This window comes from Patella vulgata, chromosome 5, assembly GCF_932274485.2.
Source record: "Patella vulgata chromosome 5, xgPatVulg1.2, whole genome shotgun sequence".
Lineage (NCBI taxonomy): Eukaryota > Metazoa > Mollusca > Gastropoda > Patellidae > Patella > Patella vulgata.
The window spans coordinates 27,039,807-27,066,439 of NC_065883.2; the positions used below are offsets into that span (position 1 = coordinate 27,039,807).

Consider the following 26,633-nt stretch of genomic DNA (forward strand, 5'->3'; position numbering starts at 1 on the left):
TTACATGAGCAGAGGTTCGCAAATGGTAGTACCACCGGTACAAATATTGCAGCTAACTGCATAACGTATGCTTTGTCTTATTAGTATTGTGGCTGATTGATATCATGTCGTGATGTCGGGGTGTCGCCCTGGCGACACCACGGCATCACGACGTTTTAACACGACAACTCGACATTACGACAGCACGATATTTTAACCCGACAATACGACATTTTCACCCGACACCACGATATCAACAATGTTGTAAAGTCGCGTACAAATATCATATTGGTGGGTTCAAATGTCGTGATGTCGGGTTATCGTGTTATCGCGGTGGATCGTGGCATTTCTTGATCGAATTTCAACTGTGAAGGATTCTTTCTTGTGCATGCAAATGTGTACACAGGTGCTTTTTTGTCCCATCTACAATACTAGACACCGTTCTTTGCCAGGCCCTTTGTCCTGCACTACCGATATGGAGAAACCACGCTGCAAAATCCCAGAGAACTTTGATACCAACACCAGGACTAGTGTACATAATCGAGGGAATATGGTCGATAACCTGACACCACGACAACCCGACATCACGACAACCCGACACCACGACAACGTGACATCACGACACCACGACAACACGACATCTCGACATTTTAACCCGACAATACGACATTTTTACGCGACCTTACGACCTCGGGTTGTCGTGATGTTGGGTTAAAATGTCGTGATGTCGAGTTGTCGGCTTATGAAGGGCGACACCACGACATCTCGACATGATACCAATCAGCCACCATATATTAGCCTGTTTGGTGCAGAAAGACAGAACGTTAAAGCCCATTTCATTTCGGTTCTTTGTACGTAGTTCTTTGTATTGTAGAGACCTTAATATTGCATAAAAAAACATTATACAAGATTAAGTCCATACATGAACAATAAAGTGTACAGAAAACAAACATAGTTGTAGGAAGACAAATATTACAATAACATGCATTTTAATAGTTCTACTTTTTAATAATATAACAGTATTTTCAATTGTTGGGTCAGTTAATTAAAAAGCGGTTGTATTTTCTGTGTCCTTTTTCTGTGACAAAGATAAACTCTTCAGTTATTTTTACATTGCCAGGGCAGTAGTATTTTCAACTTGTAATATATATGTACCCTACCTATACCGCTATGAACTTAGTTTCGAGCGGGTACCCATGTCATACACCTGATTTGACTATATTTACAGCTATCTGCTCACACACATGTTAGAGAACTTTCAGGTGTTTGGAATGTCGATAATTACGCGAATCTAAGATCACTTCAAATAAGGCATTGTTCAAAATGAATTAAATTTAGTTCTATGGGAAAACCGTCTTCATTGGCCCCTTTGGGGCAGGAAAGTAGCAGTTAAGCCCCATTTCATCCATTCATTCTTGGAAAAAATGATAATGTCTCTTTAATATGAAAATGACCCTACCTACAATATATTTTGAAGACATCAAGTAATATATTTATGCAAGTCATAAAACATTACAGATATATTAAATTTCGTTGTTCATTTATCAAGATGATAGTTATTATTATTTATTACACATCATATATTAAGTATATCAAAGCCATGTATTAATTTCAATCGACAAATATTTGTCGTGTGAAAACTTAACAAATTAATTAAATCTATTGAAAAGATTGGAAACCGCAAAAGACTTTCGCGCTTAATCACCTGCCTTGAAGCGGCGGCCTTTGTTAATTAAGATAATTAATTAATTAAGATGAAATATACCATAATAATGAAAAGAATTGAATATAGTTTAATATGTGTAATAAATTGTTAAACATGGGTATATGGATGATATTTGAGCCGATAATGAGTGTTTTATTACGTTATTTATTGCCTTACAAGTTTGTATTATGTAATTTATAAACTTCGCGAGTTATACGACTTGTGTCTCGATTCTCACGTCTCAATCGAACATGGCGATATTTGCACATGGGACTGGTAATTCGATACTTTAAAAGATCAGGTCTGACATCAAGTAGGGGCGTAGTCTAAATATACAGATAAGTCTGCAATTATACGAAAATAGAACTGAGAAAGAGATACACACAAGTATTATTTATGATGCAATATAAATTATACACAAACGTATGTTTTGGTTAGGATAAAATCAACGCTACTAATATGTTTGATATAGAAATGAAATTGGGTTTAACGTCTTCTTTTTTTGCACCAACTGGGTTAAAGAAGGCGTGCATATGACATGCAATATGCTATGAGGGAAATTTTGCTTGAGCAGCGGCGTTTCCGCCTACTCTTCTTCGAATTCCATTGTGTTACAGGAGACCTGGTTCCCCAGTCAACACCGTACACCTCGAACCACCGTGGCTTCCTGTTTATAGAGACAAAATAGTTTAATTTAAAGAGACTTTAGCGCTTATTCGATGATTTGACATGTCTGACTATCCGGTGAATTCAAATTTGATTGTACGAAAAATTCGGGGAAAATCAGACAATCTGTAGCTGTGATATAGATGTTTACGAGTCGTATCAACTTTTCATTGGTTTTCAAGGAGTTTAACGAACATAATATCCGAGTAATCTGATCATAAATAGGCCCTTGCTTAGATTTACAATAATTTGGTTATGTTAAATACAATATTGTTTAAAATTATTCACAAAATCTTCTTGGTAAAAGTGAAAACACCTCTTAAAATTACAAACAAAATAACATGTAACAAGTATATAATTCAGAAGATTATATTTCTTTTCAAAAGCAGGATATAAAATCCTGACGTCGAAGTAAGTCGACAGAACCCACATCAACCGGACTGCATGACCCATACAAAATGGTATCATTTTGATATTATTATCATATATATATTCGTAGGCTATATAGGCAATGTAAAAATCTAGTCTCGGAATAAGCCATTGGGCGAATGTCAAAACCAAGCACGTCATACCAACACTTAAGCCCAATAACAGGATTAACGTTACGATCGTGTTGTTGACGTATTTGATAATTGGTAACTAAAGAAAGGATATGTTCGTGTATTATATAATATATATTTGAGAAAATCTTGTGGCAAGGAAACCACGGAATATAAAACACCCAGATCAACTTCAACCAGTTCCACATGAGCAAGATGACTGAAACGCTATACATTTATTTTCAGAGTCTTAGTACACCTTGGTTATTTTGAAGTCACAGCATGCGGTATATTACAAGGACACGATTCTAATCCTTCAATCTTATTAAAATCAGATGTTTTTCAATTCAGTGTTAGGTTTTTTTTCGCTTAATGTTTCGTATTTTTTATTCATATTCAGCCGAACTTAATTTTACTCCGAACTATAGAAACGGAACGAAGTAAAGATTGGCGCTCCTTGCAATGTTCAACCAGCAACCACACTGGTGAAAAATTGCAGATTTTATGTTTCTGACAATTTGATCACCCAAATAGATGTCGGTGATGGAAAAAAAGTACAGTTAGTTGTGTCCAGGAACAATGTGTTCAATCTATTCAGTTTTTATCATTAAACGATCATAGGGCTACATTTTCTTTTATAAATATCAAATTAACATTATGTAAACACCGAAAGAATAAACAGTACACCACAAGGGGGAATATTAATGAATACTGTAAGTGGTATTTTATAACGAATCATCTATGTAACAATATGAGCATTGTCTGTAAAATGGCGATCAGTTATTCAAATATTTACTTATATTGGACCAACTGAATTTATAGATATATCGATAAACTGATATCCTCCCACAGCTAAAGATCCCTACGCAAATTATTGAATAAAATTGTACATAATGTTAGATCCGAAATGACATAGTTTGGGTCGAGTGGACGTTAAACTCTCTGTCGACGCTTTTCAACTGTCTGGATAATCACGTCTATACTTGTCGACGTTTTAATTACCGAAGTTTTTATTAGTTAGTTATCGACAAGATTATCAAGTCACTCAGGATGAAAATCCTTAAATAGCTTACGTAATTTCCTTAAGTACATATACATGCACAACCATCATCTCCGACCGGCTAAATATTTTAATTTGGAATTTTCAGACAGGGTAAATAAACTATATCGTCATATTTTGACATTTGATTTACACAATTAATAAATTCACTTGATTTATTGTTTCCAGTGAAATCTGGAACACACTCTTTGCATTAGATGATATGCAAATTTTGAAACAAATTTGATAATCCAACATGCCTTTCTCTCAGTATGGTATAGCTGCTAGAATGTTCTGGTGATTAGTGTAGGTTATTTTAAATATGATACCTAAAAGAGTTAATTACATTTATTTTACAGCTGAAAGTGATAATACCTCTTTAAATCAAGGCTTAAATGTATTTCGCATGTCTTATAAATGTCGAGTTTGCTCTTATCAGTACTGAAGTATTGTAATTTGTTTTATAAAAGTAAAAATGAAACCCCCGCAATACCCACGATTGAAAATCATATTAATAAGTAAGATAATCCTGTTTTGGGTGTTTGGGTAACCGAATTGTTTACTGAGTGCACGTGAGATCACTATAGGTCTGTCATTGAGTGGCGTGGTTTCGATTCCCCGCGTGTACGTGACAAGGAGTAGGGTCGCTTGTCCAACCTCGTGGGGTTTCTCCCGGTCCCCTGGTTTGGTCTCACAGCAAAATACCCCTACGCGCAATCGAATTATTGAAATGACCTAGTTTGTGTCGAGTGGACGTTTACCCCGCCCCCCATCTCTCTCTCTCTCCAATCCTTTTTATAGACTGTGGTTTGTCGTTTCATCCATTACCTTCAACATTAACACTCGTTGATTTCCTTTATACCTTCTATTAATCGACTTTCCGGTATTTCAAGAGTATACTCGGAATAACTCTCAGAAAGATGCGATTAAACTTAGTCTTTAATGACATTATAATTATTTTAAGTGTTATGAGTGTTGGTATTATCAGAACCATCTAGAGCTGCCACCTCTGGCCCCTTGTAAACATATCATTTTTAGAACCAATTTATGATTTTAATTATCGATTATTTGCATCACAAAGGGAAAACGAAACATTTTAATGACATGTATTAGATTATTTTCTATGGATTCGCTTCACCGGTGGATATAATAATGTATAACACCCAAACGTATCTCACTTTAAAATTTCGAAAACCACCGAGAGATTTAAAGTTCTGTTCATAGTGGTGTATAAAATTAATTTCGCCCGAATATATACTTGTGATTCATAATATCATACCTTAGCTGACACATTGCTTTGAATTATCAAACATTAGTCCAGAAATCTGAACATATAATAAAGAATGGTCCAATTTTGGTGTTTTATTCTTCTATTGAAGTCCAACTTATAATACGTAATATCATTAATGGAAATGCCCTTTTCACTTAGTGTAAGTTTATACAGTTATTGCTATAAATTGCAAAGCTCCTATTAAAATTCTCCTAAAATAAACGTTCCTTTTTGTGAAAAATGTGAACTTGACTATAGATTTAATTTATGGGTGTAATTTTATTGGTAATACCAGAGCGGTAAAATAAAGAGAAGTTGAACAATGCTCCTGTAGAATATGATTTTGCAATCTTTCCATTTGTGACCTATGACCATGGATTGGTTTTGCGGAATTTCGTCCCTAAACTTCCCTAAGTGTCTAGTTGTTTTCGTACCCTTTTGGGTCCGTGATGTATTTCAACCACCCCAATAAAATAACGAATCCATGTAATGCTATTCTTTCACGTTGTAACTTGTGATTACATCAAATAGTTTAAATGCGGACACGCAGTCAGTTCTATATGCTTTTACTTTTTCATAATATCGTTCATTTTATGCAACATATTTCTAAAAGTACATTGGAATGGTCCCAATTTGGAGACTAGTACTCACACAAATATTTGTAATCGATTTTTTTTTTCATGGCGTTTTCGATGTCCATTAAATGAAATTTGATTCGTTTTTTTTTTTGGTTTCGTGCAGAAAATATTTAATGCTGTTTATTTAATAATATGAAATATGATTCAATATTAAATAGATAAAGAGAAATAACGTTGATTTGTAAGATTCAAAATCTTTAGAAATAAGAAAATGCACCGAAAACAATCCCAAAACATCATTATTTGTATTGAATCGAATATTTGATTATTGAACATTGGAGTAATTAAATGCGTATTCGTGAAATCCAGATGCTTATCGGATCTGAATGCACATTCATAATTTGTGCTCCATTAAACCATTACTGCTATAAATGTAATTGTCATTGAAAATATGCAAGTATTTATGACTCGTATTATATATTCCAAGATCAATTCGATCAAAAAATACAATTGATCTATATCTAAAATAGAATATTTTCTTTACAGTTCAATAGCTACTATATGATATGCCCGTAATTTTCAGAGACGCACAAAGCCCTTTAAAATGGTCTCTTTCAGTTTTATAATTTGAGCATCCGACATTGTTGATAGATTATTAGTAATGAGAAATTTAACATTTCTAGCTGCATATTTCAACATCGTAACCTGTTCAAGGAATGTCTTTAACACGTTCCTTATGTCATGAGAGGAGTGATTCCCTAATCAGCGTTGACCAGTGCCCACTACACCGGTCATCATTAATCTTGAGGCCAACTCTTGTACATGAGAACTGTCCTATACACGAAGAGCAACAAGACTGTGATGTAATTGGAGAGGGTTGTTAGTAACGATGCTACTGACTGTTTAATTCTGACAGGACGTATATATACTACATCGACTTCTATACAATGTACAATTCTGGAATTTATAATTGTAGATATAGAAGGCACATGTTGAATTGACTCATTTTGACAGTTACAAATTACTACATGTATTATGAATACAATCTTGTTTACACCGTAAAAGAATATCCCATTTTTCCATCAAAATATCACAAATTATGCCATTTTAATGTTGGTAAAACATTTTTGCAAAGACGGTTAATCAATTAAATGTTTAATTTGTTTTCTGTTTCAAAAGAGAAATTGTGCATTTGAAAATATAGATTTGGACGAAAATTTTATTACATATCACCATTTTTCAGGGCCTAAAATAGAATAGTGTCTTCATCCCTTGATCCTATTGACAGACGGTGCCGAGATGCATACCACAATGTCTAAACCTTAGAGGGTTAAACACACGATATTCGAACATAGTTAGTAATGTACACGCTCCATGTCGTAGGATCGGCAATAAAAGATTGCCCACTTTAAAAAAGTCTTTCATACATAAGATAGCTACACAAGTTTACGTCTATCAGGCATATAATACGTCATTACCCTGGCAGTGAATGTGACCCCTAAAAAAAGAAGAAATGAAATAGGGTTAAATTTTGCCCGGTTAGAGGCGCCGCGGCCTACTCTTATTTCGAATCCCAGCCGTCAAGGGTTCTTTTACGTGCACCCAGTGTGTACACGGGACCTCGGCTAGACACCCTTCCTTGTCAGATCCCCTGTTCTTCACAACTGGTGACAGGTATATTTTTAGATTTAATACAATATCAATGAAATATCAGATGACTTATATTTTGTTTGTCTTTACCGTTGAAAACTATCTGTCATCTGGTTAATTATATATGGATATTAATCGAAATGATAATAATGTCGTTAATATTTTTTACCTGAATTTTAAAAATATAATTTTCCCCACACATGTACTTGCTTCCAGGCAAATGAACATGCAAACGTGTAAAATAAAATGCAGTCAAAAACGGATTAAGAGCAATTTGATCTATTTTGTTTTAAAAAAATAAAGTTTTGTACATTCAATTTATGGGTTGGGCAAGGTTATGTATTTCGAGCAGTGTTATTATTATTATTAATGATGACTTTTGACTCAAAAACGCATTTAGTGCTACTCTCTTGTAGATATAACCGTTTTTTTTTTGTTCGTAAGACATTTAGTGATATAATAATACGAGAACAATGAAATAACAAAAGAACACAACTTTATGGATAACAATCACTGACAAGTTTAATATTGTCGATATCAAGCACAAGGTGAAGAATATTGTAACGATTATTGTTTAAAGATCTCTAAAATATGATTTAATATATGATTTAAAATTTGTCAGTTTTAAAAATTTCTAATAGTCATCCTGTAGATAGACGGACGGATGACCATGGAGGTCATTAATCAAATCATTACACCACTCGACGAGACAGGTAAATTGTGTCACACGTTATAAACCAGGGGATTTAGCGAATTAATTTATTATAAATGACCTCTCACAATTTAAATAACGTTAAACGACCTGGATTAAAGTCTACAAATATTTTCATACATTTATTGACACATTTAAGCCGATAATGTACTTCCAGCACCTAACGTGAATGTTTATCTTTTTTTATTTTTGACTTATAGTGTTGATTTTGTTGATTAGTGTGCCCATTATCAGGTAATGGTGTTATTATAACATTAATAATATTGATATCAATGAACTACAACTACTGGCAACTGTGATAAAATACCTTTATATTTTTATCTTCATCCTGTCACCCTTATAGTATTGACCTGTGACCTTATTGATAGATAATTGGTGTGTTTTTGAGTTAATAATAAAGATTGTGCAACATAGATTAGAGAATATGATTTATAAGGAATAAAAAGCATCGATATAATCGAATATTGTATTTATCTTTGTCTTGTTTTTAAATATTAGCCTACCCATGAGATAATGACAAATCCATAGATTTATGGCCTTTAAAATATTAAAAAAAAAGGTCCACTTCAAAAGTCCCAGGAAAATGGAAATTAAACTGACTTGTTACAAATATCCATGTTTACTCGGTCACATAGCATAATGATAACAAATGATATGTAATAATATCATATGCATATCTGATATATTATTTAGATAAGTCTCAATTCAGAATTGTGTAGTCGGGTTGACGAGAAGAAGTTGATTAACGTTTGTATGTGCAAGACACATAGATTGGCACTAAAATTTAACTGCTACTATAAAGAATAGACAAGAGACAATTAATGTTGTTGGGGGTCGAGATAGCCTAGTGGTCTCGCTTCGAGCTCTAGCTGCCAAATCACCTCTGTCTTGCGGTCGTGGTTTCGTTGCCTGGTGTGAGTGTATGTGGTTAGGAGATAGGAGGCGCCTTCTCAACCTCGCTCGCGGGTTTACTCTGCATAGGCCTACACCGGTTTCCCTCCGGGATATGCAATTGTTGGCCGGTTGGGGAGGTTCGGGTGGGTGTTTACCACTCTTAAAAGGGTTAGAGTTGGAGTTAGGGTTCGGGTTAGTATTTCCCAAAATACTCATTTATATAAAGCGGCCATTTTGGACTCCGGAAATACCCGAACCTCCTCAACAGGCCTACAATAAAGCATCTCCCTTTTCCTCCCACAGAGAAGACCCCTGCGCAAGTAGGTCTACCAAGAAAAAAATAAGTCAACTTTTCTGTGATACCACCCACGGTGGAAGCGGACGTTAAACGGCAAAACAATATACATTCCAGTCAATGATAAGAATAATTTGATTTAGGAACGCATAGAACAGACTAAGATCATTTCTGAAGGTAGTATTTTCAAAAATTAAAATGAAATGAAATGGGGTTTAACGTCCTACTTTTATGCACCGACTGGGATAACGAAAACAGTGTGCCATGAGAGAGCCCGGACAGCGGCGCTACGGCCTACTCTTATTTCGAATTCCAACTGTCATGTTTTTTTTACGTTTAAGCCAATGTGTACACGGGACCTCCGTCATGCACTACTGACAGGGGAAACCACGCTGGCCATTTCTGGGAAACATTCTCGGCCAACAGTGGGATTGAGCCACGTACCGTCTGGTTAGTGAACCAGCCCCTTACATACAGAGCAACCGCAGCTCCCCAAAAATTTAGAGGGATCTGTGAATTGTCTCTAAGGGAGGTAACTACATTTTTTGACGTTTACATATTGAAGGGAGCGAAGGACAAGAACATTGGTCGTGGGAAGTAGGCCTACATGTAATTACAGTGTGACTACATGTATAACACATGAAAAAGGATATTTTACTTTTATTGGACGCCTAAGTTCATTTTTATGTTTTCTTTTCAATAAACAATGAATGCAGGTATCTATAAGAGTGCATGGCTTGCGGACAACTATATGACAGAAGGGAGGTAACTACTGTTTACGATTGAATTATGTTAATGATTTATGACCCATTTTTTGTACTTTAGATAACGAATTATACTTTTTGTAATGTATACCATGGATTGCAAAATTTCAAGATGCACCAAACTATTTTCCCCCTCGTTTGATACAAAATTATAGATCAGGTGCAACGAAATATACACGATTTACAACATTAATCCTGCGACAGGCTAACGAATGTGAAACCGTTGAAACTGAATTGCGTCCCTTGGTTATATTTTGCGAATAATATACATATTTTATGACATTTTGGAAATAAAACTTTGTACTAATTTAATACCACAATTTGAGAATAGTATCAAACAATTTTATAATTAAATCAAACTGATAATTTACTTTTTCTGTAAATTTATAATACCGAAAATGTGCTTTCAGTTGCATACCACTAATTTTAGAACTGGGAAAAATTTCATACTCGATCTCAAACTCTAATCATTAGCTTTGCGCAGTGGCGGTACCATAGCCAATGAGGAATTTCCGAGGCGTGGTTATTGCTAGTTGAAAACTATACCCAATACCCCGCGCTGACGACCTATGGTCGGCATGCGCAATTTTTGCATGCTCTTACGGGAGCAAACTTAAAATAAATTAATGATACCGCTTGAAAGGCCCAAAACAGCTTAGGGTAACATCAATAGTTGTACGAATTATTCGACTGTGTTATGCTCGAGTGTACTAAACAGCAGAAGTAAAAATTTGTAAATTGCACAGTGCAGCGCTTTCGTCGTTCACCAATCTATCAATGGGTTAAGCGCTACGCAGGTTGACCTAGTAAAACACTTGTTGCTGATACATCTAATTAGAAGTGGGAGAAAGAAGTCATTATCTCATTTTATAATACCTGTAGTTTATTAACAGTGGATGGTGGATTACACAAATTATATAAAGTACAATGGGCTTTATGACATTTTCTAGACATTTTGAAATTAGAAAAATATTATTCAATGTAATATTATAGACAATTTCTAGCAACTTATCCAAATTTAAAAAAAAAAAAAGAAAACGATTTACATTTTAGAAACACTGTTTTTAAAATCAAATTCTGTTTTCATAGCATTATGTATTAAAATTTCGTTATAATCTGATCGTATTTTTACTTTCTAACACCTGTTTATGCACAAATAAGTTTATATTGTTATAAGTTGACTGGCATCAGCCAAACATTTTTTTAATGGTCTATAGAAAATTGTTCATATAATTTTACACAGTTTCAGCGTCAAGCAAAGATTTGAAAGCTTCGTGGAATACTTGTGGTATTCCCATCTGGTTTGGTCTCAGAAGGGTTTCCAATTCATCTTTACTAGCTGGATCTTTATACATCGCTCGCAGACCTTCGAGGGCGTCATGGGCTACTTTCGGCTCCACAACCGCATAACAAGATGCTCTGATTTCATTAACAACGATTTTTCCCGACAAAGTGAAAGGGGCAAACATACCCAACCCTTCTTTCTTTTCTATTTTTAATATTTTTTCTGGCATTCCCTCTTTGTTTATCAAGCAATCATCAGTCTGGAAAAAAAAACCTGATGATAAAATTATATGAAATGAAATGAAATGCGGTTTAACGTCCTACTGCTCTGCTCCGTCTGGGCTAATGAAGACGAGCATTCGCCATACAGTGTGCTATGAGGAAAATTTTGCCCGACAGCGGCGCTAAGGCCTACTCTTATATCGAATTCCAGTTGCCAATGAATCTTTTACGTGCACGCCAATGTACACATGGAACTTCGTTTTTTTTACCATTCGAATGACTAGACAGCTTTCCTTGTCAGGCCCCCTGTCCTGCACCACTGACACGGGGAACCCACGCCGTAAAATCCCGATGAACTTTCTCGGCCAACATCGTGAGCCAATCTGATTCTATTTCGATTCGTATTTTATAGTTCAAAATTCTTTTACTTGTCTTCATAACACACGGATCGGGAAGAGTTGTTATATAATAGGCACTCTAGTTGATGTGAGGAATTAGCCAATGAAACGGCCTGTTACGGCGAGTTCTTGTCGTGCTCTACACGGAACTGTGGGTAAACCCTAGAAACGCCAAGGCTGATTGATTTATCAATGTTTGACGTCATAGGGTCAAATGCCGCTCGTATGACCCCTGACAGGACCCTCGGGTACAACTGGTCAGATCTTCAGGTGGTATAAAAAAAGAAACGAAGTATAGTTCTTCCTTTTAACCAGATTGCACCGTGAGCGAACCCGCAACCTCCAGGCTAGCGAGCCACCGTCTTACTCACTTAGTCACCGTGGCTCCAATAAATGCTTATATTTATAATGACTGTAACTGAGCATGCCGTCATTGCTGCCATTTTGGAATTGTGAAGTCATATCAAAAACAGAAATATTGTCAATCGATACGCAATTATCCAAGGAACAACCATGCCAAGTTTCGATCGTACTTGCATTAGTGGAACCTTAGGTTGTTTCGTTTTTCGAAGAGCGGGGCCCAATAGAGAAAAAGATGGCCCAAAAACCAAAATTAAACACATAAGATTTTCAGATCACAAAAATGAACCTACCGTAACTTGATTCGCCATTTTGTAGATGCTTGATGCTGGTTTCGGGTCCTTAACATCGAGAAAATGATCCTCGCTAATAAGTATGTGGTTCTTTTCTGTTTGTATTTGGTAATATATTACTTCTGTTGTAATATCATAATGAGCATGAACCCAGACTTCAGTGAACCCTTCACCGTCATGTATAAGATCCCCGACTTGAACATCTTGAATATATTTTACGCCATCTTTGGTGTAAACTTTGGTGTTGGCTGGGAAGCATTTACCCTTCGGCTTCGGCCTCGGCTTAAAATAAGAATATTAAGTATGAGACAATGAAACAGTTCAAGCAACTAAATGGCACCTAAATCATTACGGTAATTGTCTGGCTACTATTAAATTAATTTAAAATCCGTCTTTCAACAGCCAATAACTAATTAATTAAGATTCATTTGGAAACGAATAGACGAATGCGTACCATGCATGAATTTGGCGTTGTTCAATCTTGATCAAAAAGACCCAGTCTTGGCATTTGGCCGTTTTGGCAAATTGATAAAACGAATCCACCGAATGTGTTGCTTTAGTCTATATTTTTCGTGTCTAAATAATAAATAAATAAATAAAACATGACTTACATTTAATTCATAATCTGGCTTATTATCACGTCCCATGATCTTATAACCCGCCGTGAATGATTACTGATTATCAATATGACTTCAGATTGTAAGGATCACTTAAGGCATTTGGCCGTTTTGGCAAATTGATAAAACGAATCCACCGAATGTGTTGCTTTAGTCTATATTTTTCGTGTCTAAATAATAAATAAATAAATAAAACATGACTTACATTTAATTCATAATCTGGCTTATTATCACGTCCCATGATCTTATAACCCGCCGTGAATGATTACTGATTATCAATATGACTTCAGATTGTAAAGATCACTTACATGTGCCCCTAATAAATGACAAGTACTTTCAATTGGTACATTTTTATAAGAAATTTAAAAAAATAATAATGATAAAAAAAAAATGTGGAAATGCCCAATTAAACACTATTTTCAGGCATCTTATAGAATGATCAGGTAATATGTTTTGCATTTCAATTTAATAACAATAGGTTTAACAATAAGTTATTTTTGTCCAGTTGTCAGGTCGGCAAAAAACGACAACAGTATAAGAATTATGTGACTGACTAAAAATAAAGCTTACTGTATGCACGCCTTACAATTATATAGTTTTATACAAAATGGGAAATTTTTGTTACATGAATTATTATTTGGTATTCCCCACACATTCCAGGAATCGAATTATGTTTCTGTCAGGTCAACAAATATATGTTTTTATGTGCATGGTTTAAAATATTGATGATGTATTCTGATTTAATCATACTAAGAAATTTATTTGGCATGCCCAAACATTTTGTAGTGATTCCCACAAGAAACGAATTAGGGCGAAAGTTAGTTAGCTATGATATAAATTCCTTGAATAATAAGTGGTGTCTTGAGTTCTCGAAGCAGTAAGCATACCTTGACTCGTGTACGACACCCGACAATACTTGTAGAAACAAACCAAAGACGATAAGTCGAGGATACGAGACGGCGACAAAATAACACGATTTTACGACAGAATAAAGTGTCGTATGATGGCGTTAATGCTGTCGTGACGTCGTGTTATCGGGTTATGAAAATGGCGAGATTTCACATGGCCACCATAATGTAACCTATGAACATATTTGTATAAATAATAAACTAGTATACATGAATAACAGTGATTCTTATTACGAAGAGTGGTTATTTCAAGATGGAAACTAAATTCAATAACCTTATGATTGGTATGCACAATTTGTATCATAGGTTACAAACTGTGTATAGAAAATGATGTTGCCTATTAAGACGATCTAAGATATCATTTATTAACATACCTTGGGTCAGTGATACGAAGTATCAAACTTTTGTACAGAGTTCTACAAAACGAAAACGGCCATTTCTACCGATTAAACGAAAACAACGTCTGCCTCCACGCAGTAAATAGAAACCCCACCCATGATCAAAGACGTGATCACAAGGTCAGCGAGCCAACGAGTTACTTATAGAATGATCAGGTAATATGTTTTGCATTTCAATTTAATAACAATAGGTTTAACAATAAGTTATTTTTGTCCAGTTGTCAGGTCAGCAAAAAACGACAACAGTATAAGAATTATGTTACTGACTAAAAATAAAGCTTACTGTATGCACGCCTTACAATTATATAGTTTTATACAAAATGGGAAATTTTTGTTACATGAATTATTATTTGGTATTCCCCACACATTCCAGGAATCGAATTATGTTTCTGTCAGGTAAACAAATATATGTTTTAATGTGCATGGTTTAAAATATTGATGATGTATTCTGATTTAATCATACTGAGAAATTTATTTGGTATGCCCAAACATTTTGTGGTGATTCCCACAAGAAACGAATTAGGGCGAAAGTTAGTTAGCTATGTTATAAATTCCTTGAATAATAAGTGGTGTCAGGAGTCTCGAAACAGTAAGCATACCTTGACTCGTGTACGACACCCGTCAATACTTATAGATAACTGGAGCGATAGTTTAGTCAGGTCAAAAGCTTTCAAATCACTGCTATTGTAATTCTAGATTATCTGCATATAATACCAAATATTATTTCCCTTTGAACGCAAAATCTTCCATTATTTTGAGAAAACAAATAATTAATCAACATTTTCCTATTATCTCTGTTGTACCAGTCTTAATTATATTTATCTATTTTGCTTCTTACATGATGTAATGAGTCCAAATATAGTGGTAGCAAAAGTATGTTTTTTGTGTCTTGTAGAAACAAACCAAAGGCGATAAATCGAGGATACGAGACGACGACAAAATAACACGATTTTACGACAGAATGCTGTCGTGGGTCGTGACGTCGTGTAATATCGGGTTATGAAAAGGGCGAGATTTCACATGGCCATCATAATGTATAAGTAATTAACTAGTATACATGAATAACAGTGATTCTTATTACGAAGAGTGGTTATTTCAAGATGGAAACTAAATTCAATAACCTTATGATTGGTATGCACAATTTGTGCCATAGGTTACAAACTATGTGGGAGATAACGGTGGCTAAGTGGGTAAGACGCTGGCTCGCTAGCCTGTAAGTCGGGTGTTCGATCCCTGCATTGGCCGAGTAAGTTCATCCAGATTTTCCGGCGTGGTTTCCCCTTGTCAGTGATGCAGGGCGGAGGGCCTGACAAGGACAGCTGTCTAGTCGTGCGGATGGGACGAAAAAACGAGGTCCTGTGTACACATTGGCGTGCACGTAAAATATCCCTTGGCATTTGGAATTCGATATAAGAGTAGGCCGTAGTGCCGCTGCCCGGGCAAAATCTCCCTCATTGCACACTGTATGGTGTATGCCCGTCTTCATTAGCCCAGTTTAGGAGTAGAACAGTAGGACGTTAAACCCCATTTCATTTCATTTCATTTACAAACTGTTAAGACGATCTACGATATCATTTATTAACATACCTTGGGTCAGTGATACGAAGTATCAAACTTTTGTACAGATTTCTACAAAACGAACAAGGCCATTTCTACAGATTAAACGAAAACAACGTCTGCCTCCACGCTGTAAATAGAAACCCCACCCATGACATCATTTACGAGGAATTCCCACACATGTTCAGTACTCATGGAAATAGAAAACAAAGCTCGAGGAAACAGGTCGTTTTTGCGTTCATGGAAAGCGAGCCCAACTGTTGTATACTCATCACGCTAGATGACCCCAGGCTAATTCAGTGGTGCATAACTTGAAAATACTGTCATTTCATGTGCAAAAAGAGATCAAACCCAGGTACGAATATCTCAAAGTTTTGGGGACCACGAGCTCTTGTTGAGCGTGTAATGATTTAAACACGTAATGGGGCACGACTAGATCCCTTGCCAAATTCCCCAGGTCAAATATATAAAAGGTAATTAAAGAATGACCCAACAACTGATCATGCGCTGCGCAGGTTGACACAGTGATATTATGTTTTGCTACCCTAGACCTAAATAGAAATGGGCGAAAAAAGACAATTTATCATTTCCTAATATTTTATTAAAATTGAAATTGTGACATTTTCTAGACCAGGTAAAATTATGAAATTAGAAAAATATACGATGTCATATTATAGACAATTCTACTGTTTTTAGCAACTTATCCAAATTGGAGAAAAGATTAACATTACAGAGAAACACTCTTTTAAAACTTCTAATTTGTTGTGATGTCTGTTTTATTTATAATTTGGTTATATGATCGTATTTGTAGTCTCTGACACATGTTTATGCACAAACAAGTTTAACTTTTGTATATACTGGATTCAGCCAAACATTTTTGTTCTGGTCTATGAAGAAAACTGCAATTCACATAATGATACACCACCAAGACTCCTTCTTCCGCCTCTTCTCTGCTTCCTCCCTTCTTTTTTTCATATTCTCATCCTCCGGCTTCGGCCGTGGCTTAAAATGCAAACATATGAAACAATTAAACAATTCGATCAACTAGATAGAACGAAAAGAATTAATTAGCGGCGAATATTTGGATTTATTTGAAATCCGTTTTCCTAACAGCCATTAATTCAAGATGCCTTCTCGCGTAAAAACTTTATGATTTGATGATATATTTGGACTAAAATATATTAAAAGCTGCTTTAAATAATACTTGTTGTATATACCAGATATGCCATTCTTTTATTGGAAGTAACTCCTATAAATAATTTCCAGGGACTTAAGATTCATTTGGAAACAAACAAACGAATGCATATTGTACATGTATTTATGCTTTGGTGTTGTTCAGGAGGGGGTGGGGTAGAGGTGGCTGAATGGTTAACGCGTGCGCATTGGATAAGGTATGCCATTGAGTCAAATGGCGTGATTTCGATTCACGGCTTGTACGTGACAAGGAATAGGGTCGCTTGTCCAACCTCATGGGTTTTCTCTAGGTTCCCCGGTTTCCTCCCACTTCTAGAGATCCACATGCGCAAGCTAATTATTGAAATAAGATTGAACAATATGTTAGTCCCGAAATGTCCTAGTTTGTGTCGAGTGGACGTTAAACCCCATTTCTCTCCCTCTCAGTTGTTCACGAAATTTTTCCAATCGCCTCATTTTAATATGGATTTGTTTAAGAAATTTACCTGACCGCACCCAATATAATTTCTAAATTTGATCAAGTAAGCAACCATTTTGATACAATATTGATGTTGGAATACCAGATATATTTTCCAGTCTTTTCAAAATATCACTTAAACATACAATGAATCAAATATGCAATCGTGACATTTAATAATCGATATGGATTTTCCTACACTGCTTAATCCCCGCTAAGTGTGTGTACCCAAATTGAATACTTAAAGATAAATTATGGGAAATTAGATAAAGAGCTAACAGTTCTCACTCTAAAAGTTAAAAACTAGATAATGTAAAGGAAATTTGCTGAAAATTTCAGTCAAATTGATCCACTCTGTACCGAGATTTCAGTGATTGAATTTTCTGCCCAGTCTCGATCATCATTACTAAAGTCGGTACGATAAAAACATAGTCTCGATTATCCATTTCATGATTAAATCATGAATGAAAGTTGAGCAGCAAATGGGATACTAATCCAGTAAATATCGCAGGCTAGCATTGACAGAGTTGATTATGGTCTGGATAAGTTAGTTAATGTCTTATTAATAATTTAGATAACATTTCAGTCCTAAAGAAAGACACGCAATAGGCAGATTTGGCTCTTGCATAATGTATGTTTAACATTTAAAGATGCGTTAAGTAACATCTAAATAGAGAGCTGACTGTTCTCGCTATAAACGTTTGAAAATAGATAATAAATAATAAGAAATTAACATATTGATAATTTGAGCCAAATTAATGAAGTTATGAATGTTTTAGTTTTGATAAAAATAGTGTAGTCTCGATTTTCATTGCGATCCCAAACACCCCGTGTTTTTCTGCCGAGACGCAAGATACAATTTTATGAGACTGGCCCAATTCCTACAGAACAAATACAAAAAAAAAAAAAAAAAAAAAAAAAATAAATAAATAACTAATTAGTTTTATAAATAGTGGCAAATACGGTGTCATAAATTGCCACAAAGTAACGAAACAGTGTCAAGAAAGGGTGGTGCACATTTTCCCTATGCTTTCAAGCTGTATACAGTTTCAAAACAATCCATGAAAATCTTACAGTCCTGTCGACGGGTGAAGTGATAATAAGATTGGTTTTTTAAATCGTCATATTATAAGCAGGTCCAAATCAACGTTTGATAATAATTGTGTATTCATTTTAGATTGTCTTTTAAATAAATAAAAGAATAAAATGACTTACGTTTAATTTATCGTCTCGTTCTGGATTATTACCCATCGTGGATGATTGTAAAGTAGTAAGTCTGCGCACCTACTGGTAAGTAATTTTAATTTGTTCGTATTTATAGGGAAATTTATAAAATGCCCAAAGAAGCACTATTTTAGGCATCTTATTCATTCGTCAGTTTGGTATTTCCATTGGTTGAAACTTACTGCAACGATATTGATTTGAAGGACAGCCGTGAAGGAGCACGTCAAATTGAACCCTATTTTTGTTTTCCCATTGTTAATTTTATTTATCATATTTCTGTCAAATGGAATTTCTTTTGGTATTCCCAACATATCCTATGAAATGAACTGGGGTTTGACGACCTACTTTTCTGCACGGGATCGGAGTAAACTTCCGCCACATTGCACAATTTCGGATTTACGGTGTGCATGATTTAAACTACTGTTGAGAAATTGTTGGTATTCCCATTTGTGAAAAATATTTTTGGTTATCCCGACATATTCTAAGAAACGAATTATATTCTTGCCACGTTGATGAAGTTAAGATTGATTGATGATGTCATATTATTACAGCATCTTACCTCACACGAATGGCTGAGCCAAAGCCCTGTATGGGGAAAGTTACGACCATTGGACGTCAATGGTTTACGACCTAGGAGTATAAATATTAATACTCCTTGGTTACAACTCATTTACAGGCGCCATTTTTGGTCCCAACTATGACGCCATAAAAACTATAACGTCATGGCGTCATAATAGCTTTACTTAACAAAAGTTTTATTTTTTTTCTTGGTCACACGGCGATGGAGTAATACGTTAAACTATAAGTTTTCTTTCATGATCCCCTAAACTTAGCTACTATGTCGAATTTGAGAACCATATTGGCATTTCGTTCGGTCATAGCACATTTTACTGTTTAGGTATGAATTTGGGGACCCCGATAACCCATAGTTAATGTATTACACCATCACATTACTAACATCAAAATATTTCACCAAATGTGGTCGTCATTTTGAATATAGAGGCCATATTGAAATCAATTTGATCGGAACATAATTTTATGTTTATATCTGAATTAACTGACCCCGAAAACCATCAAATGGGCACAAAACCAGACCCAACTTTTCTATAGTAAAATTTTGCGTAGAATACGCAAGATCTTTTTCGACGTTCCAAAGTAAAAGTTCGGTGCTAAGGCCACCTGAAGATAAATTTTAAATGTCCTATTAATAATAAGAACAGGTTTCGCTTTAGTTTTTATATTTTTCGTTGACATTTATTGCTTTAAATCTTCAAAAACGAAATATTTGACCTTTTGACCCCCGGGGTCACGGGGGTTACAAAGTAAAAAAAAAGGTGAATTTAGCAAGTTTACATTTTTTTTGAAAGAGTGATTACTTTCGATCATCTTCGGCATGTTTTCATGACACAAGAATGGCTGCGCATTCACTTTCAGTGCAAATGACCTCATTTGACCTTTGACCCCGAACATCTGGAAAACGCCCAACGGGGCACTAATTACCACTCGGCAACGTATTCTACGTAAAATTTTACTATAGAAAAGTTGAGATTTGGTTTTGTGCCTATTTGATTCACTTTCAGTGCAAATGACCTCATTTGACCTTTGACCCCGAATATCTCGAAAACGCACAACGAGGCACTAATTACCACTCGGCAACGTATTCTACGTAAAATTTTACTATAGAAAAGTTGAGGTTTGGTTTTGTGCCTATTTGATGGACACCACCGCGCTGAGCCTCCTAATTAACAGATTATATAAATTAACTGTTGCTTCCCAAAAACTATACGGATTTTCATTTTCATTGGGCCATAATAAAGTATCGGAGTAACGTCATAGGCCAACCGAAAAAGTGTCAGGGCGGCACGGACATAGGTGTATGGACTATGAATTTCGAGTGGTGGGGGGGGGGCAGACCTGAAATTCCCGAAAAAATTACCGTTTACAGACCTCCCAAAGACAAATTCGAACCATTGACGACCGCAAACGCGTTTTTCTGCTATTCCAGTCAGTGAATACAGCAATTTCAATATGGTTCAATACAGCCTAACTTCGGTGGCTGACCTGAATCCCAAACAACCACTCAATTTCAATCGTCGGGGGTATGGGAGCTTCGCCTTCCCCGAGAAAATTTCGAAAATTTAACCAACACAAACATGAGTTTTCTGCTATTTAGCCCGTGAGTTAAGTTACTTCAAAGTTGTCCAATCGTTTAGCAACCGAAATCCCACTCTATGTAGTCTCTATCATCGAGAATTTTTTTTTACAAATATTAGTCTGGATGCGTTGTCAACATTTGAGAATAATAGGTCAATGGCTCGAATATCCGTCGGTCTTTTAGTCCGGTCTTTAGGTACCTAGTCCTAAAACAAGATGTTGACGCCCATAAAATTAATTTAAGAATGCCATTTCAGAAAATCCATTTGACTGCATTCCCAGTTCAATATCCAACACTTTTAATTTTTTTATTGTTAAATTCCTCTCTTCATGGGCCATATCTATGTTGTTTTTTTTTAATTAATCATAATTCGTCGTCACGATTCATGTTTGTTTATACACTAAGCAGCAAACGAAACGTGAGGTTGGTATGTTACTCTGAATAGACGCATTGCATAAAATGTTTTTATTGTATATTTGTGACCAAACACAGAATTGAACCCAGGAAATGTTCTCAAAAACGCAACCTGACTTCTGAGATGATAATGTGTTCTCATGATGCACGTGCTGTTCACCGGGACCAGTCCTATAAAATGCATCCCCATACCTGGTTGAATCATTCACACTACAACGTCAGCAGCATGCCACGACTCACGACAGCTCCGAGGAACTGGGCGCTTGGAAGACTCGACGCTGGCCACATTGCCCAAGCCGTTGCCAATCACTTCAAGGTCAATGTTCGGACCATCTACATGCTTCAGTAACGCTTTCGGGCCGCCAACACCACGGATGATCGCCCCGAACTGGTAGACCAGTGGTTCTCAACCTTTTTTGCCAACGGCGCAACATCGATCAAGCTCTCAGACCTCACGTCATACCACATTTCGCACGTCATCAAAACAACGTTTTCCAGCATGACAACGCCCGTGCCAACACCGCCAGAGTTACCCGGGACTTTCTACAGCAGAACGGTGTCAACGTTATGCACTGGCCAGCCCTTAGTCCGGACTTAAACCCGATTGAACATCTTTGGGATGAAATTCAGAGGAGACTTAATAACGTCGTACCGAGACGAAACACAGCGTATGGATTGCGCCAGGCTTGTCTGAGAGTGTGGTTCCAGGCGCCAATGGCGTTCATCAATCGTCTGGTCCACTCCATGTACAGACGCTGCGCTGCTGTTATTGACACTCGCGGAAGCACCAGATACTGATGTATAGACTGTGTACAGACTCTAAATCTTCTTGTGATGTCTTGGAATTGTGATGAATTAATCACTTATGTGTCAACACACTGTTCACAAAAAATTGCTTTGATCCATTTAGTAAGTCGTTTTCTAGAATGATTTGATTAAAGTGCCTCTCTGATTTTGAAATCGTATTGACGTTTTTTTTTTTTGCTGTTTAGAATATTAATGTTAAGAATTATGGGAATTATTGCTAGAAGGGACACAAGTCTTACTTGACTTGGACAAAGATACTGGATAATCAACCACATAAAAAACCAAACACCCGGTTACGCATGGGAAATGTAACCTTTCGTCAAATATTGACAACGGTCCCAGACCCTCCGTACGTTGAAGACTAGGAGGTTCTGTGTGACCGAGACTACACTCTATGCCGACCTGAATTCCAATCATCCAATCAAACGGTTGCAGATTCATACGCAAATAATAATTTGTCGCACAAAGCAGTGTGGCTCCAGACAAAATGTTTTAATCCCTGGTCAGTTCAGTACAAATTCGCGGTATTCAATTAAAAGAAAAGTAAAATTAGTGTTTTATTAGATTTCCGGCACTTTATTTTGACACCTAGATATCATCATTTTTTTTTACACTTTACCCGTCTGCCCGAAAAGTCAGATTGTCTGAATACACCGCGCTGACGACCTCTGTGCGCTCACGGGAGCAAACAATAATAAAAGTAGACCCGGGGGGTTGGATGGCCGAATGGTTAGCACGTGCGTGCTGTATCATAAGGCCTGTCATTGAGTCAACTGGCGTGGTTTCGAATCCCCGTTTGTACGTGACAAGGAGTAGGGTCGCCTGTCCAGCCTCGTGGGTTTTCTCCGGGTCCTCCGGTTTCCTCCCACTGCTAAAGACCCCTACGCGCAAGCGAATTATTGAAATAAAATTAAACCATATCTTAGTCCCGAAATGACCTAGTTTGTGTCAAGTGGACGTTAAACCCCATTTCTCTCTCTCTCTCTCTCTCTCTCTGAAAGACCCCGAAGATTCCGTAGCTTAGTTTATTAAAACGATTTAATCGATTTGCATGATACCCTAGTGTACTGAGCAGCAGATGTAAAAATCTGTAAATTATTCAGGGTGGTGCTTTCGTCGTTTTTGAAATGGTCACCAAGTAATTAAAGATTGATCTAACAACCGGTTAAGCGCTACGTAGGTTGACCTAGTGAAACACTTGTTGCTGAAACAGCTAAATAGAAGTGTGAGAAAGAAGTCAGTATCTCATTTTATAATACCTGTAGTTTATTAACAGTTGATGGTGGATTACACAAATTATATAAAGTACAATGGGCTTTATGACATTTTCTACACATTTTGAAATTAGAAAAATATTATTCAATGTAATATTATAGACAGTTTCTAGCAACTTATCCAAATCATATTCTGTTTTCATAGCATTATGTATCGTATTTTTACTTTCTAACACCTGTTTATGCACAAATAAGTTTATATTGTAATAAGTTTACTGGCATCAGCCAAACATTTTTTTTACTGGTCGATAGAAAATTGTTCATATAATTTTACACAGTTTCTGCGTCAAGCAAAGATTTGAAAGCTTCGTGGAATACTTGTGGTATTCCCATCTGGTTTGGTCTCAGAAGGTCTTCCAATTCATCTTTTCTAGCTGGATCTTTATACATCGCTCGCAGACCTTCGAGGGCGCCATGGGCTACTTTCGGCTCTACAACCGCATAACAAGATGCCCTGATTTCATTAACAAGGATTTTTCCCGACAAAGTGAAAGGGGCAAACATACCCAACCCTTCTTTCTTTTCTATTTTTAATATTTTTTCCGGCATCCCCTCTTTGTTTATCAAACAATCATCAGTCTGAAATGATAAATGACTATATTATGGCTATAGTAATCAGATTTGTTACAAATTTGTTCAAAATGAGAAAAAGACGAATAATTGGCCTTGTGCAGCAACCGTAAATTATTATCGAAAACAAATTGCTGGTTTGTATATCCAGTGCACATATTTATTTATCATCAGTCTGAAATCTTCACATTAAGACTACAAGGTTTGCTTCTACATTCTTTATAAAAAAAAAAGCAAAAAACAACCTGATGATAAAATTACATGAAATGAAATGGGGTTTAACGTCCTACTGTTCTGCTCCGACTGGGCTAATGAAGACGGGCATACACCATACAGTGTGCTATGAGGAGAATTTTACCCGACAGCGTCGCTAAAGCCTACTCTTATATCGAATTCCAACTGCCGAGGGATCTTTTACGTGCACGCCAATGTATACACGGGACTTCGGCTCTTTGTCTCATCCGAACGACTAGACATCTTTCTTTGTCAGGCCCCCTGTCCTGCACCAATGACACGGGAAACCCACGCCGGAAATCCCGATGAACTTTCTCGGCCAACACAGATCCTATTTCGTTTCGTTTTTTATAGTTCAAAATTTTGTTTTACTTATTTTCACAACACTAGGATCTGGACGAGTTGTTATATAACAGGCGTTCTAGTTGATGTGTCATGAATTAGCAAATGAAACCATCTGTTACGGCGAGTTCTTGGCGGGCTCTGCACGGAACTGTGGGTAAACCCCTAGAAACGTCAACGATGAATGATTAATCAATGTCTGACGTCATAGGGTCAAAAATCGCTCGTGCGATCCCTTGCGCTACCTTCCAGTACAACCGGTTAGATCTTCATGTAGTGTAGGCCATCGAAAGTATAAAAAAAAACGAAACAAAATATAGATCTGTCAAAAGCCGCTCCTATGACCCCTGACACGACCTCCCAATACAACTTGTCTGAACTTAACTAAACAAAATATAGTTGTTTATTTAAATCAGATTGCACCGTGAGCTAACCCGCTACCCCCAGCCTAGCGAGTCACCATCTTACTCACTTAGTCACTCTAATAAATGCTTATATTTATAATGAAATTCGTGATTCGAGCCATAACTTGAAAAAAACTATATGGACTAGTAACCGAACATGCCGTCATTGCTGCCATATTGTCAATATTGTCAATCGATGCGCAATTATCAAAGAAACAGCCATACCAAGTTCCGATCGTACATGCATTGGTGAAGGTTGTTCCGTTTCTCGAAGAGCGGGGCCCGAAAAAGAAGAAGATGGGCAAGGGCATGGGGCCAATTTCCTGGTCCAAAAACCAAAATTAAACACATAAGATTTTCAGATCACAAAAATGAACCTACCGTAACATGATTGACCATTTTGGAGATGGTTGATGCTTGCTTTGGGTCCTTAACATCGAGAAAATGATCCTCGCTAATAAGTATGTGGTTCTTTTCTGTTTGTATTTGGTAATATATTACTTTTGTTGTAATATCATAATGAGCATGAACCCAGACTTCAGTGAACCCTTCACCGTCATGTATAAGATCCCCGACTTGAACATCCTGAATATATTTTACTCCATCTTTGGCGTAAACTTTGGTGTTGGCTGGGAAGCATTTACGCTTCGGCTTCGGCTTAGAATAAGAATATTAAGTATGAGACAATGAAACAGTTCAAGCAACTAAATAGCACCTAAATTATTACGGTAATTGTCTGGGGACAATTAGATTAATTTGAAATCCGTCTTTCAACAGATTGATTAAAATTCATTTGGAAACGAATAGACGAATGCGTACCGTTCATGAATTTGGCATTGTTCAATCTTGATCAAAAAGATCTAGTTTTGTCATTTGGCCGTTTTCGCACCGAAATTGTTGCTTTAGTGAATAAATTAAATGGAATGAAATGGGGTTTAGCGTTCTACTGTTCTGCGCCGACTGGACTAATGCGCCTTGTAGTGTGCTATGGGGAAAATTTTAGCCCGGACAGCGGCGCTACGACCTACTTTTATATCAAATTCCAACTGCCAAGGGATCTTCTACGTGCACGCCAATGTGTACACGGGACCTCGGTTTTTCGTCCCATCCGAACGACTAGACAACTGTCCTTGTCAGTCCCACTGTCCTTCACCACGGACTAGGGGAATCCACGCAGGAAAATCTAGATAAACTTTCTCAGCCAACACCGGGATCGAGCCCGCGATCTCAAGGCTAGCGAACCATACTTTGGGTCATTGATACGAAGTATCATAATCTTGTACAGATGTCTACAGCCAACCAATCTGGTTAAAATATAGATCTATATTTCGTTTCGTTTTTTCTATACTTCCGATGGCCTCCACTTACGAGGCCAAATGCATAATTGGTTAAGGTCGCCGAGATGTTGTCGAGGATTGTGGGTTAGGATT

General features: G+C 36.5%; 2 long non-coding RNA genes and 1 other non-coding gene across 3 annotated transcripts; 1 reads left to right on the forward strand and 2 right to left on the reverse strand.

Moving 5' to 3' along the window:
• Positions 1 to 10,563: 10,563 nt before the first annotated feature.
• Positions 10,564 to 10,699, forward strand: LOC126822814 (U4 spliceosomal RNA). Its single transcript, XR_007681026.1, has one exon. It is a non-coding gene; the product is annotated as a U4 spliceosomal RNA (small nuclear RNA).
• Positions 10,700 to 10,961: 262 nt separating this feature from the next.
• Positions 10,962 to 14,562, reverse strand: LOC126822491 (uncharacterized). Its single transcript, XR_007680844.2, has 4 exons — positions 14,548 to 14,562; positions 13,260 to 13,435; positions 12,649 to 12,930; positions 10,962 to 11,635 (listed from the first exon to the last, which is right to left on the reverse strand). It is a non-coding gene; the product is annotated as an uncharacterized LOC126822491 (long non-coding RNA).
• A 2,145-nt stretch (positions 14,563 to 16,707) lies between these two features.
• Positions 16,708 to 19,186, reverse strand: LOC126822488 (uncharacterized). The gene is made up of 2 exons (XR_007680840.2): positions 18,995 to 19,186; positions 16,708 to 17,130 (listed from the first exon to the last, which is right to left on the reverse strand). It is a non-coding gene; the product is annotated as an uncharacterized LOC126822488 (long non-coding RNA).
• Positions 19,187 to 26,633: the final 7,447 nt, after the last annotated feature.